Source organism: Zootoca vivipara, chromosome 1 (genome assembly GCF_963506605.1).
Source record: "Zootoca vivipara chromosome 1, rZooViv1.1, whole genome shotgun sequence".
NCBI classification, from domain to species: domain Eukaryota; kingdom Metazoa; phylum Chordata; class Lepidosauria; order Squamata; family Lacertidae; genus Zootoca; species Zootoca vivipara.
The window spans coordinates 50453097-50468044 of NC_083276.1; the positions used below are offsets into that span (position 1 = coordinate 50453097).

General features: G+C 46.9%; 1 protein-coding gene across 7 annotated transcripts in view; it reads right to left on the bottom strand.

Moving 5' to 3' along the window:
• LARGE2 (LARGE xylosyl- and glucuronyltransferase 2) overlaps positions 1 to 14938 on the bottom strand; it is a 56440-nt gene extending 41502 nt beyond the window's left edge. For 4 of the 7 annotated variants that reach the window (XM_060274590.1, XM_060274585.1, XM_060274579.1 and 1 more), the window contains exon 1: positions 8167 to 9721. The gene's annotated coding sequence lies outside the window, so the exon portion shown is untranslated. Of the gene's footprint in view, positions 1 to 8166; positions 9722 to 14668 lie in introns of those variants that run through there. The other 3 variants (XM_035115600.2, XM_035115526.2, XM_060274598.1) reach the window with 2 other exon arrangements.
• Positions 14939 to 14948: the final 10 nt, after the last annotated feature.

A 14948-nucleotide genomic window follows, 5' to 3' on the forward strand; every position in this document is an offset into this window, starting at 1 on the left:
GCAGGCAGAGGAAGCTTGAAAACCTTCCCCCCCCAAAAAATCCCCTCCCACCTACTCAAACCGCGAGGCGACTCCATCTTCTGGAGCCCTACATCACGAGGGGCTGAGAGGAGGCGGCGGCAGAGCGGGAAGAGCAGGAACCCGTGCCGTCGCCGCCGCCTCCCTCCTGGCCGCCCCCCGGGGAGCAGCTCCGCCGGAACTGAGAAGCCAAAGGGCGGCTCGGGGTGAGGGGCAGAGCAAAAGCCAGGCACCCTCCCGAGTGTCTATGAGGAGAAAACGGGGGAAGAGGGAAGAGAAACCCGGCTCCATCAAGAGAGCGGCTGTTGCGCTTCGCCTACTTCCCCCTCAGGCTCACTCTGCGTCCCTTTCGCCCGCTTGCTCGCCCACCTCCTGGATGCAGCCGAGGAGAGGAAGGGAAGCGGCAGGCGGCGGCTCCCCAGTGCCGCCTCACTCGCTCTCGGAGACAACAGCAAAGCCCGCCAAAAAAAAATCCAGCGCTGCTCCGTCCCGGCACCAACTTTGCCGGCGGCGCCTGTAGGGCTTTCCTACCTCCTCGGCGGGCTTCCTCCTCCTCCTCCTGCATCTCACTTCCCCGTCTGGCCGCTGTGCCACCGCCTCCCTCAGCCTCATTCGAAATTGAAATTCCCTGGCCAACGCCGTCAGCGCGGCTCCAGCGCCCTGGCCTCCGCCTGCATTCCCGCCCCCGGTTTTGACCCTCGGCCAATCACAGGCTCCAGAACTACTGTCAGCGGCTACTGGCGGCGGCAGCTACGCGGGCCACATGATGAGGTCTGGCGGGCCGGATTAGGCCCCCGGGCCTTGTGTTTGACACCCGTGGACTAGATGATTCTCAGGGTCCCTTCCAACTCTACAATTCTATGATTCTATGTCCACAGATGCACCCGGCAGCACTGTGGGAAATTGCTGCTCTAAAACACTCAATGTTTTGCTGAGGCATGGTAAATGCAAAGGAAAATAATGAAGAGAAAATATTTACAAGAGGCACAAAACAGTATGTTAGTAAGCCATCCTTCTTCACCAGCTTCCACATGCACAGCGTTACCAGAGAATTCTTTGTCTTCAAGCTGAAATCTCTGCCTAGCAGGAAGATTTAATTCTTGTTCTCAGAACAGGTTTGTCAAGCACAGTGCATATTCCCACTTGCAGAAGTTATTAAGCATTTATACAAGCTCAAATTATAACATTTGCTGCAAATGCTGCCAATACCAACAGGAATTTACTTGCTAAGGCATCACAGTCGGTCCAAGCGGGGTAGACACAGAAGAACAGGGAACAGACATTTTGTGAGGAAAATTGCATCTATGACAATTACTTTTAATAAACAATTTCCACCATGACAATTACTTTTAATAAACAGTCATATTCTAGCTAGAAAGCTTTCAGTGGGAGGATTACCCTTGAGTATGTTTAGAATCAATACCACCCCAATAATTATTTTCTAAAAACATGGATGTAGGATTTAAAAACGGAATTCTTTACATCAGTTTCTTGGACTCTATGAACTATTTGCTTAGCATTTTAGCTATTACATGCAGAAAAACCCACAGCCTGACTAAATAGCCACTTTCCTGTTAGGCTGCTGGGTAAGAGAAGATGACACAACCTGCCAGGGCTTGAACAACTAAGTGTGCTCTTTGGAAAAATCAAACAATTGCACCATTCACCTGGAAACTGCAGGAACAGCAAAACCTTGCGGTAAACTTGTGTGTTTTGGCATTTTAGGTTTAGAAAAGCTCTAACCCCATAGCTGGATTGCTCAAGTTGGAATGCAAGCTCAGCAGCAGTACAGGAAAGAAACCCAATATAAAAGGTGATGCCTTTGGGAAGTATTGGAAGCAGCATCACGCAATAAAAGTGTTAAAGGAATCAGTGGAACACAAATTTTACAGAGGCATTTCACAACACACAGCATGCAATATAGTCTAGTAAAAATAAGGCTGAAATAAAATAAATCATTTTTAGGATAACATTTAAGCTAGTAGAAGTAGCAACATTAATAGCTGCAATGTCGTGTGATGCAAAATGAGGCTATTCTCTGTCACAAGTTGCTACTGGAAGTGCCTGAAAATACTAGAAACAGTTGAAAACTTACAGGCACTGAGGCTGCAGTACAGTATCTCAATTTCTATAGGGTCAAATGAGTCCCCTTATTTGATTTATTTTTATTCTATATCTTCTCTTCTTCCTAAAGGAGGTAATGATTTTAAAATATTTAACAGGAGCATTTGTACCTTTAGTACAACACTCATGAAGAAAAACCTCTCTAATGCTTTTAACCCAAATACGTACTGTAAATTCCCTTCACTATACCAGCATCGACATACAATCCTACCTTGGTTCTCGAACGGAATCCGTTCCAGAAGTCCATTCGACTTCCGAAAACGTTCGAAAACCAAGGTGTGGCTTTCAATTGGCTGCAGGAGCTTCCTGCATTCAAACAGAAGCCATGGAAGCTGTGTCGGGTGTTTGGGTTCCAAATAACATTTGCAAACCGGAACACTCACTTCTGGGTTTGCGGTGTTCGGGAGCCAAAACGTTCGAGTCACAAGGCGTTCAAGAACCAAGGTACGACTGTATGTTGTTGTTTAACAGTCATTATCATAACCTTCTATCACATAGTCACACCCAGCCCAGCACTCTGTTTGGGTTCAAGTCGTGCTCAAGCAAGGTGCCTCAGGCCAATAGGAGCCAATATGGGTAAAAATGAATTACCGTGTTTCCCCTTTTTTAAGACACCGTCTTATAACTTTTTTTCCTCAAAAAACCACATGGTGTCTTATTTTCAGGGGATGCCTTATTTTTATTATGTTTTTATGGTACCTATGTTCCGGGCAGCGGGGCGGCAGGCCTCCTCGGCATGGCCAGGAAGAGGCCAGGCCGCTAGCTCGGTGCTCCGCCCAGTGATGCCTTTGTCTTGGTTTTTTAAATCTTTCTCCCATCCCCCCCCTGCCAACCACTCCAAGGTTCCTGCTGCTTTATTTGGGGGGGGGGTGTTTCACGAAATAAACGCATGAGGATGAGCAGGGCTGAGGGATCCCGCCCGGCCTTAGACAGGCCACCCGCGCGCCTTCCACCCACCTGCCTCCGGGGAATGCAGGGCCCGGGCAAGGCAGCACCGAGAGCCCCCACGGCCGCCGGGAGACGTGACGCGGGCGCCACCCGCACAGCCATCACCCTCGTCACCACGTCCCTTTCATGCCTCTTGCTCAAAGCGAGGCGCGGCATTCACTGCGCTTGGAAGGAGCCGCGTGCCCATGGCTCATGCAGCAAGGGCCCTCCCGACTCCTTCCCAGGCGCCCTTTCTCCTCCTCCTTGCCGGTTCTGGGCGGTGGGGTGGCAGGCAGGCAGAGGCCAGGCCGCTGGCTCAGCGCTCCGCAAGGCGCTGCTAGGCGCTCCGAGCTCTCGGCGCGTCAGAGCGCTCTGCTCTGCAGCCGCCGGTTCCGGGCGCTGGGGAGGCAGGCCTCCTCGCCGGGCGCTCCGGCGGCGCAGAAGGGGCCAGCAGCGCTCCCGCCGCCGCCTGTTGCCCCGGTCGCGCGAAAGGGGCCAGCAGCGCTCCCGCCACCGCTCTGCCTTGGGCCATGCAGCCCATGACGCTCCGGCGGCGCGGAAGGGGCCAGCAGCGCTCCCGCCACCGCTCTGCCTTGGGCCATGCAGCCCACGACGCGCCAGCAGCGCTCCCGCCGCCGCCTGTTGTCCCGGCGGCGCGGAAGGGGCCAGCAGCGCTCCCGCTGCCGCCCGTCACTCCAGCCATGCAGAAGCGTCCGCGGGCCTTCCGCCGCTGCTCAGCCTTGGGCCATGCAGCCCCCAGGGGCGAGCAGCAGCAACAGCAGCAACAGGACAGCGCTGCTGCTGGGTCCCGCTGCCTCAAGGCGAGCGGCGCTGCTGCGTGGAGATATGGCTTATTTTCGGGGGGTGTTTAATATTGCACAAATGCTTTGAAAGCCTGCTATGGCTTACTTTCTGACTACGTATTAAAAAAGGGGAAACACGGTAGGAAATGAGGTGTGCTTTATAGTATGTTGTGCCCAAGCCAGTTGTCAGGCTGGACACAATTCTATGCTTGCCCTGTGGATCGCTGACCTGAGGTCCAAAGCACACTGAGGTACACACCTCAATTCCTTATGATTTTTTATACATTGGACGTTATTGGTATGAGGCATCATGCTTGACAGTGTATTGTCACTTCCTGCGAGTGCGGCTTTCTCCTGATTGAAGTGCAGAGTGTTTGAGGACCGGGACATTCACAGGGAAACCAAAGTGCTTGTTTACAAAGTTATTGTAACCTTACTATATGCTTGTGAAACATGGACCACTTATGAACGCCATCTCCAACTGCTCGAAAGATTCCATCAACGGTATCTCCAAAAAATTTTACACATCACTTGGGAAGACAGGCGAACTAATATCAGTGTACTAGAAGAAGCAAATATCACCAGTGTTGAAGCAATGATTCTTCAACATCAACTTCGTTGGACTGGTCATGGGATGCCTGATGATTGTCTTCCAAAGCAACTACTTTATTCCGAACTTAAAAATGGAAAGCGTAATGCTGGTGGTCAACAAAAGAGGTTTAAAGACTGTCTCAAGGCAAATCTTTAAAAATGTAGTATAAACACTGACAACTGGGAAACACTGGCCTGTGAGCGCTCCAGTTGGAGAACAGCCTTTACCAAAGGTGTCATGGGCTTTGAAGAAACTCGATCTCAGGACGCAAGGGAGAAACGTGCTAAGAGGAAGGCACGTTTGGCAAATCCACACCATGATCAACTCCCGCCTGGAAACCAATGTCCCCACTGTGGAAGCACGTGTGGATCCAGAATTGGCCTCCACAGTCACTTACGGACCCATTGTTAAAATCGTGTTTATGGAAGACAATCTTACTTGGCTATGAGTAATCGCCAAAGAACAACTTCCTGTCTAGATCAAGATGGAGACCACTTCTTTCAGAGCTCTGAAAGAGGTCTCTGCAACCAGATGGGGTCTCTTTGAGGAACCACAGGAGGATAGCCTACAGTGCCTGGGGTGATTCCCTCCTCCCCACCCTATAATGAAGTCAGCCTGACAACTAGGAATAGGGGAGGCAGGAGAAGCCTTTTTGCATTGATCTAAACACAGCAATTTACAATATTTTTCTTCATATGGTAGCCCAATTGTTGCGGCAAAATACAATACTGTACAGGTAGGCTAGAATTTACATGTATTTTTTTGCTATCTTTACTGGACTCACATTATAATTGTCTGATCTCAGCCATTATCAGCTAGAATCAACAGAACATAAAATAATATTGTAAAGCCATAAGAATTTTATTTAGCCTAAATGAAAATCCAGGGTCTACACTGCTTTGCACTTTTTTTGTAGATCACTAGTGATAACACTTTCTATTTGGAGAACCTTGCAATAATGCCAACTGGCTTAGGTTGCCATGAAGCATGAGTCAGGGCTGAATTGGCAAGCACTGTCCTTCAGTGAATCCCCTAATAGTTACAGCAAATGAGTCTCTCACCAAACTCAAGCCTAGAAGGCTAGGGCTAGTACAATTCTTGCACAATTCTTGCACTGCTGTCTGTCTGTTCCTTGAATTTTAAGCTCTGGGACCTGTTTTATCTTTTGCAAGGAGCCTATATCAACAATTGCCAATGCATTATTAGTGATAAGATAATCTATCACAGATATATGGGCATGGATCCCGAGACCCCTAAATGAAAGGAAGTTGACAAAGAGAACTTTCATTTCCCTACTCACCCCAGCACCCTATCCAATGGGGGAGAGGAGACAATCAGACAGCTTGAACAAGCAGTTTCACTTGAAGCTGCATTTGAGGCTGCCTCAAAATGCTAATGTTAGAAGGCACATTTGCAGGAGGGGGCAGGTAGGTGGAAGGGGGTGTTTAACCCAATTCATGGCTGCCAACTTTCCCTTGAAAACGTCTTCCAGGGTTTTACTCCTTTCCACTCAGCATAGAGAAGAGCATTTGGAAGGAGAATCTGTCGGCATGGAAATTATTAACCCAGTGCTCCCCAGCCTGGTGCCTTCACCATGGACTATAACTCCCATCAGCCACAGCCCAGCCACCAAAGCTGTGCTGGCTGGGGATCAATGGGAGTTGCAGTCCAAAACGGCTGAAGGACACCAGGTTAGGGAAGGCAGGGTTAAGCACTACTGTCCTCCCTTCTCTGCTACAAACCCACCTCTCAACCCAGTTGTGGGATTGCCTTGGCAAATAAGGGGTTGGGAAGAGGCTTTTGTGAAGGTTCTGCCTCTAGGGAAAAATACTTATTTCAAGAGCTTAGAGAAATCCTTTGTTATACCATCAGCATTTGCAGTGGGGTTGACCTTTTTTGAAATAAAGAGGAGCGGATGCTTAATTTAAACAGCTCTGCACAATGGACCAAACATTACAAGTATTGTAAAAGGAAATGCAACTCTCAGATCAAGCCCTCCAACAAGTTCCTTGTAACAGCCCCTTTCAGAAAGAGATAACTCCAGCTGAAGCACAAGTTGCTAGCAGTAAAGCAAGCTGCACTAAGGGTAACACAACAACAACAACAACAACAACAACAACAACAACAACAACAACACAAACTGTACTGAAGGGTAGAAAATTAAAGGGAGCTGCAGAGCCCCTCCTGGCCTTGGGGTGCCTTCTGTGATGCAAAGATGAATGCAGAATCTCAGGTCCCCTGCACTGAGACCACCCTTCAGGAAATTTTTGAAGACTGGCAAAAGGCTTTCCAAGGACTTTCAGCTTTCATTACCAGGCTAAACATTAACAGTAACACACTTGGATGATTACAGGTAGGTAGCCGTGTTGGTCTGGATCGAAGTAAAATAAAAAAAATTCCTTCAGTAGCACCTTAAAGACCAACTAAGTTTTTATTTTGGTATGAGCTTTCGTGTGCATGCACACTTCTTCAGATACAGTGAAATGGAAGTTTCCAGGCACTTATGTAGAGAAGGGGTGGGGAGGGGTGGGGATGGGGAGGGGGGATCACTCAGAAGGGTGGTGGAAATGGGTGATTGACTGACTGATAGCTGTTGATGACCGCAAACGACTGCAAATGGTTTTGCATGAAAAAGCAAGGGTTGAGATGGCTGAAGATCGCTTATCATGTATAATGAGATAAGAATCCGATAGATGTATAATGAGATATCGGATTCTTATCTCATTATACATGATAAGCGATCTTCAGCCATCTCAACCCTTGCTTTTTCATGCAAAACCATTTGCAGTCGTTTGCGGTCATCAACAGCTATCAGTCAGTCAATCACCCATTTCCACCACCCTTCTGAGTGATCCCCCCTCCCCATCCCCACCCCTCCCCACCCCTTCTCTACATAAGTGCCTGGAAACTTCCATTTCACTGTATCTGAAGAAGTGTGCATGCACACGAAAGCTCATACCAAAATAAAAACTTAGTTGGTCTTTAAGGTGCTACTGAAGGAATTTTTTTTATTACACTTGGATGAGTAGCTTAGAGTGGTATGGAATATGCTGGGAGTGTTGAGGTGCAACTCAGCTTGCACTGTGGGCTGGTGTATCTGCATGAGAAAGGGGAGAAAGAGAGGAACCTCCAAACATCCTAGACTGTCCTTGTGCTCATCTTCCTTCAGGGCTAGATGGATACTCTTAGGTAGGGTTGCCATATTTTGAAGAGCAAAAAAGAGGACACAATGACGACTCTCATTTTAAATACCCCTATAGTATGTAGGCTATAGAAGCTGTGATATATTGCTGAGGGGGGCCGGAGAAGAGAAGAGGAAAGCAAGTCTTTAACCACCAGTTATATCTGTATCTCATCCAGAAAGTATAGCCAGAGACATTTTTGCAAATTTAAAAAATCCACCCGGACAGAATTTTTACCTCTGAAAAAGAGGACATGTCCTGGAAAAAGAGGACACATGGCAACCCCAGTTGGTTGCTGACCTTACTTCTTATTTCCTCCTTTACTTCTTCATGCTTTCCTCTTGACACATTTTCCCAGCAGACATAATTTGGATCTCTCTTCTCTTGAGACGCAGGAGCAAGCATGGCTCATCACATCTCAACCTTAGGAAAGATTCCCATTCTATTTGGCTATCGATATGTATTTCCAGTAATAAATATTCACTTAGTTTTCTTAAACCCAGAGTCTCCATGTGATTACCTCCAGGGAAAGTGTGCTCCTCCAACAAGGATTCTGCTTCAGTTCAGATTCTGTTGGCATTTAACTCCAAATGCTAAGAAAAGATACCTCAGAACAGGTGCCAAAAGCAAAGAGACCGGAATCTACAGTCCTTTGCAGCCTCAACACTCCCAAGAACACATTTCAATTAAAGCATTAATAAGACTAGTAAGGAGGCTGCTTCTCTACTTCCTCTGCTCTCTGCTTTTGGAGTTCTCTGCAGGCCCCACTGGAATATTTTCCAGCTCCAGCAAACAAAGAGAGTCTCTAAAAAGCTGCGCCTTATGCCTTTCATCTTCTGCCAAGTTCAGATAACATTTTAAGGTTATACTGGCTTTAAGTCCTATGTTTCCATCAAACAGAATGGTGACAGGAAAAAAAAATTAATGTAAGAACAGAGTGTAACTGAAGTCAGGGACACTGTTCGTTCTGTTCATTCATTAAACTTAAAGTGCAAGAGCAGAAATGTGGTTCATAGGGATAAGAAGCACTGAATACATTTTCCATATTTATCCAAACTCAATGTCGTCATTATCACATATTATTTAGTTCCACTCCAATCTGCATTCAGGCCAGGCCATGGGACAGAGTTGACCATGGGTGACCTTCACAGAGAGAGGAACAAGGAGAGTGCAACCTTGTTCCTGCTTCTTGACCTCGCAAGCCAAGAGACTGAAGCAAGAGGGTACAGCACTGGAAGAGTGCTTTTTCAGCCCCCTGGTGGTTATGCTACGGGGTGCTGCAGAGCACTATTCTATCTCTGGTGCTATTTAATACCGGTAGCTACACAAACCCTCTGGGGGGCGATCATTAGGAGTTTGGGAGCTAGATGCTTTCAGTATGCTAACTACACTCAGTTTCATTTCTCCGTAACATCTGAATGAAGCTGTGTGGGCCCTGGGCTGGAGGCCTAGATGGAGTGGTGAGATGGAGGAAGGAAAATAAGCTGAGTTTGAATCCTGGCAGGACAGAGGCACTATGGGTTAGTGGCTCCTGCATCCAAGAAATTGGTCAACTGCTTGCCCTGGACAGTTTTGCACGGTCCCCGAAGGAACAGTTTTCAGTTTGGGGGTGTTTCTTGATCCAGCTCTGTCACTGGAGGCCCAGGGTAGCCTCAGTGGCTAGAAAACCCTTTTACCAGTTGTAACCTTCTGACAGCCACATTCATTCCTGGACCAGAGAACTTGACCACAGTAGTTCAGGCACTGGTAACTTCAAGTTTGGATTACTGCAGTGCACTCTATGTGGGGCTTCCCTTGTGCTTGATCTGGAAAACACTTAGTAGTTTGGACCTTTTTACTTGCCTTACCCCATATATGCCCATTCAACCACTTCAGTTTGTGAAACTGGTACTGTACTACATAATAGTCGCTTATAAGAAATCAGTATTTTAGTGTGGCAGCATCTACACTTTGGAACTCCCAACTTATTGACGTCAGGCAAGCATTGTTTAGACAAGACATATAAACATCAAGACACAGACACACGGGTGGAGCCAGGATTTTTGTTGGATGGGCAGGCCTTTTGTGGGGGGGGGAGGTAGATAATCTTAAGATACCTCCTTTTGACTGTTTTTAATCAATAATTTTAAGATGGCATCATAGAACTGTAGTGTTTGAAGTGACCCCAGGAGTCATTCCCCTTCAATGCAGGAATCCTGCCCACAACCATGCCAGGGTGGGCTTGAACCACCAACCTTCTGGTTAACACAGGCAGACGCACTGAGCCACAGAGATCAGGTTTTAGTATGTATTTCTATAAACTGCTTAGAGGTTTTCCTGCAATCAAGCGGTATATAAATCCTGTTAAATATATTATCAAAATTGGGAGGTGCTACATGCGTTTTTAAAATCACTCTGGGACTCACACCATATTTGCAACCTGAATGGATAATATTCGTAGGATATGAAAGCCCCCAAAAAGTGATTCCCAAGCCAATGGGATCTAGGAGTCTTGACATGAGTCAACACTGTGATGCAGCAGCTAAAAAACCCAATGCAATTCTGGGCTGCATCAATAGGAGTATAGCATCTAGATCAAGGGAAGTAATAGTACCACTGTATTCCACTCTGGTCAGACCTCACCTGGAGTACTGTGTCCAGTTCTGGGCACCACAGTTCAAGAAGGATACTGAAAAGCTGGAACGTGTCCAGAGGAGGGCAACCAAAATGGTCAAAGGCCTGGAAACAATGCCTTATGAGGAACGGCTTAGGAAGCTGGGCATGTTTAGCCTGGAGAAGAGAAGGTTAAGGGGTGATATGATAGCCATGTTCAAATATATGAAAGGATGTCATATGGAGGAGGGAGAAAGGTTGTTTTCTGCTGCTCCAGAGAAGCGGACACGGAGCAATGGATTCAAACTACAAGAAAGAAGATTCCACCTAAACATTAGGAAGAACTTCCTGACAGTAAGAGCTGTTCAGCAGTGGAATTTGCTACCAAGGAGTATGGTGGGGTCTCCTTCTTTGGAGGTCTTTAAGGGGAGGCTTGACGGCCATGTGTCAGAAATGCTTTGATGGTGTTTCCTGCTTGGCAGGGGGTTGGACTGGATGGCCCTTGTGGTCTCTTCCAACTCTGTGATTTTACTAAATTATATTTTAAATTATATTTTACTAACTGGAATTTATAAATTAAATTATATTTTACTAACTGGAATGATTGTAGCTTTGGTATTGAAAAAATGGCTTGTAGGTATATGCACATGGCAGAGGACTGTGAATTAGGGTTGCCATACGTCCGGAATTTCCAGGGCATATCCGGAATACTGCAGCCACAAGCAGTGCTGTTTTTGCAGATTTCCCTCAGAAAAAGCTCATTTCTTTGAGATTTTGCAAGAAAAAAAAAAGTTCAACAACTTTTCTGTTCGGATTTTCACTTTTTGAAATACTGTATAGCAGCTCAAGTACAAAAGTCCTCCGCTCTCTCTCTCCACTCTGTCACAAAGCACAGCAACAAAACTCAAGGAGCAATATTTCAAACCCTGCCAGCAAATCCCAACATGACTCACATTTACGGTAGCTTCTTCTCTTTCTTCTCTGGGCAACTGGTTATGCTATGTAGAGGTCAGGTGGACAAACTCCCTGCTGACCTTTGCCATTAATTATCTGTGTTCAACTGCATACCCCTTCAGGCCTCCAGTCCCGTCCCCCCACATCACTCCCTTCAGCTTCTTTCCCTCCTAGCAAACAGCATAATTTCCCCCCTTCCCCACACCTCTTGCCACCCACCCGCCAGCAGAAGTATGTTCAACTAATTAAACTTTCATGCACACATAAGCTTGCCTGCTTCTACTGGATCCTACTTTGCATTACCTTACTCCAGCATTAAGAAACTGGGACACAGTTGTGGGTGGTGGTGGGTGAGCTTCACTCCTAAACTTTCCATAAGTATGTTTAGCACTGCTAGAACATCAACTGTACTGAAGAACAAAGCTCTTCTGAATCCTTTGCTAATGGGAATAGGCAGAGCTTATATGCCTACCCCTTCCTTCACTCAACCCTTAAAAACCAAATACAATCCTATTGTAATCAGAGGAGCTTCTTCCCAGGTAAGTAAGCCTGGGTTTGCAGCCTAAAGCCTATTGCCAGGATTTGAAGAGAACGTCTGGCAAGTGCCAAAAACAGTAATATCGCATTCCCTCCCCAAGTTCAAAGAATGTTACTAACCAGCCAGCCAACCTTTTCTGCCTGCCCTGCAAAGGCACCCTTTGGAGAAAGAGAAAGAGAGAAAGAGAAAGAGAGAAAGGGAAGGAAAGGGACCTGGAGTCCAGTTACTCATATATTTACTGTATTGACCCCCTGCTGCAGTTGACAAAAGGATGGAATCAAAGCACCATGACAATAAGCAGTATGTGAATACACTCCCACCAGACAATGCAACATACCAACTCAATTCCCCCAGGATGCTAAACAGCAGTAGATAGGATTGATTCACACCAAGGCTACTTCTATTGGAAGCATCAAGCAGATTTTCTCTCCCTACCTCCACCAACATATATGATTGTTACCATAATTAACAAGGGAATAAGAATCTGTTTCTACTTCAGTATATAGGCTCACTAGATGGCTTTGGAAAAGTTGTCTATCTGTAAATTGGGAATAACCATCTGGCTCACAGGGCTGTCCAACCCTAACAGGAAACGAGTAGGTACTTCTGAAATTGCCACAGCAAATTTCTGTCAAAACTATGTTCATGACAATATGGTAGGCTTTCAAGATTATGAGTAAAGATGCCTTGTGTTTTTTACTTTATTTACTGAATCATGCCTGCAAGGAAAAGGTAAATGACCCCTGGATGCTTATGTCCAGTCAAAGGTGACTATGGGGTTGCGGTGCTCATCTCGCTTTCAGGCTGAGGGAGCCAGCATTTGTCCACAGACAGGTAGCCAGCATGACTAAACCACTTCTGGCACAACGGAACACCATGATGGAAACCAGAGCACACGGAAACGCCGTTTACCTTCCTGCCGCAGCGATACCTATTTATCTACTTGCACTGGTGTGCTTTCAAACTGCTAGGTTGGCAGAACCTGGGACAGAGCAATGGGAGATCACCCTGTCGCAGGGATTTGAACTGCCAACCTTCTGATCAGCAAACCCAAGAGGCTCAGTGGTTTAGACCACAGCGCCACCTGCTCCCATACAATCATCCCTGCAACTAATGTATGTGTTATGACTGACATTCTTAAACAATCAGCTTGATTTATAAAGATAATAGTTCTAAGGCACTTGAACATTAAGGCTAACACAATCCCGTGCCGATGTAATTGGGAGTCTAACAGAACCCAAAAGGATTTACAGGCACAGCATTGGGCTGCACAAGTACTTACACCATACACTCTCCGTGTATGAAGGGAAAACAAAGGCATATTGGCAGCATAAAAGTAAATAAAATACACAAATACCAAGTTGCAACAAGACAAAGACTTAAAATCTTCTCATTTATTGTAATATTAGCTTTCAAAGTCTAGATTGAATTTACTTGTTGGCTTGACAACCACTAAAAAAAAAAATCTGAAGAGGGGGTTAATTGTTCTTATGTTGCTGTTTTCGTGTTTTAACTGCAATTTGTATCGCATTGTTGAGGACCTTGGGAAACTATTGAGGACAAATGGCAGCATAGAATGTAAAAAAGAGATTAACAATAGTTCACTAGCTGCATGACGGAGGTTTTTGCTCAGAAAGCTCATGCTTGCTATATATATCTCTCTCATATATGATTTGCCCCTATCCATGGTTAGCCAATATATTAAACATTATATTTTATGACCGAAGTGGCAATATGATGCAGTGATTACAGTGCCACACTAGAACCAGAGAAACCATAAAACTCCCTGGATCATCTTAGGCCATCCACTATCTCACAAATCTAGACATTGTTGTAGGAATAAAATGAGAGATAGGTCCCATTGACAAGAATTAGCCTAACCTACCAAAAGTTCCAGGAAGATACAGGAGTCTCTTAAGGCCATTTCCCCTACGCATTCTTTGGAGGACCATGTCCCTTTTCCATTCAAAGCATGCATAGGGTTCACTTTGCACAGGTTCAAATTCCGGGTCAATTACAAAAGCTCCTTGGAATCATGGCCTCTCAGGGGTCATGGGGCTGCTTAGCCTCTGAATAGGTGAGCTACAAAAATATATGAAGATGACCTTTTCTGAGGATATGGAGAATACATTCCCCTCATTGCCACAAATTAACCACATATTCACCCAAATATTAATTAGGCAGTAGAGCTTCCAAACAGGTCAGAACTCTCACACATCTCCAATTAGAAATTTACCACTGCAGGGAAGACCAGATATAGTTTGGCCCGGGTAGTATTAACTTGGGAGCAAGACCATCACATTTACTTGGAAGAACGCATGCATCTAACTATCACTAAATGACGAAGATGGTCAGGTGTAATTAGCAGAAGGGAGATAATTTCAGGCTTAGCAGTTATGCAGAAGGACTAACAAGCACGCAAAGGAACTTTTACTACCGCTAGCAAAGAACTCTTAGTACAGCTCGAGTTATTATTACTTCTGATTTCACACATACCGTGGCCAAAAGGCGACGAGCCGAGCGCTCTAGGGCGCTAAAATAACTCAATGAAACGGAAGGCGCCCTATGGGAGCATTAAATGTTTTTATTAGGGTGGCGGTGACGAGTCGTGTATTTCAGGGAGGAGGTTGCCTCCGGCCATGCTACGGGGGAAAGGGCTGTTCTTTTTCCAGCCTTCTCACTTTCCCAGCTCCCCGTTCAGACCGCGCGCCCCGAAGGCTGCTGCCCCACATCCCAGGTGCTGCACCGTCGGCCACCTGCTGCCGCTGTCGCCTCCGCCAAGCAATAAAGCGGGACAAAGGGGAGGCGCCGAGCGGGCAACGCACCTGCCGCCGCCAGCAGCTCGTTGTCCCCTTGCCCAGATTCATGCAGTTTTCCCACACAACTCACCCCCCCAAGGGGGGACCCGCTGACAGCGGGCACCTTCTTCACAACGCACCTGCAAGGCGCAGACAAGGCAGCCTCTCCTGGCATGGGAGCTGCCCGCGCTGAGCTGCTCGCGAGGGGTCTCTCCCTGAAGGGAAGGGAAGCCTCCTCAACCCTCTGCGCCTGGTAGGTAATGCGCGCCCGCTTCGCCACCACGCAAGATGCGCGCAGGCTGACCGAGCCGCGCTCACGCCTTCTGAGCCGCGCTCTCCAGTCCAACCCTTCCAAGTCTCTCTCCTCCTCCTCCGAGCCGGCACCTGCTCCTCCGAGCCGCTCCTCGCTCGACTCACTCG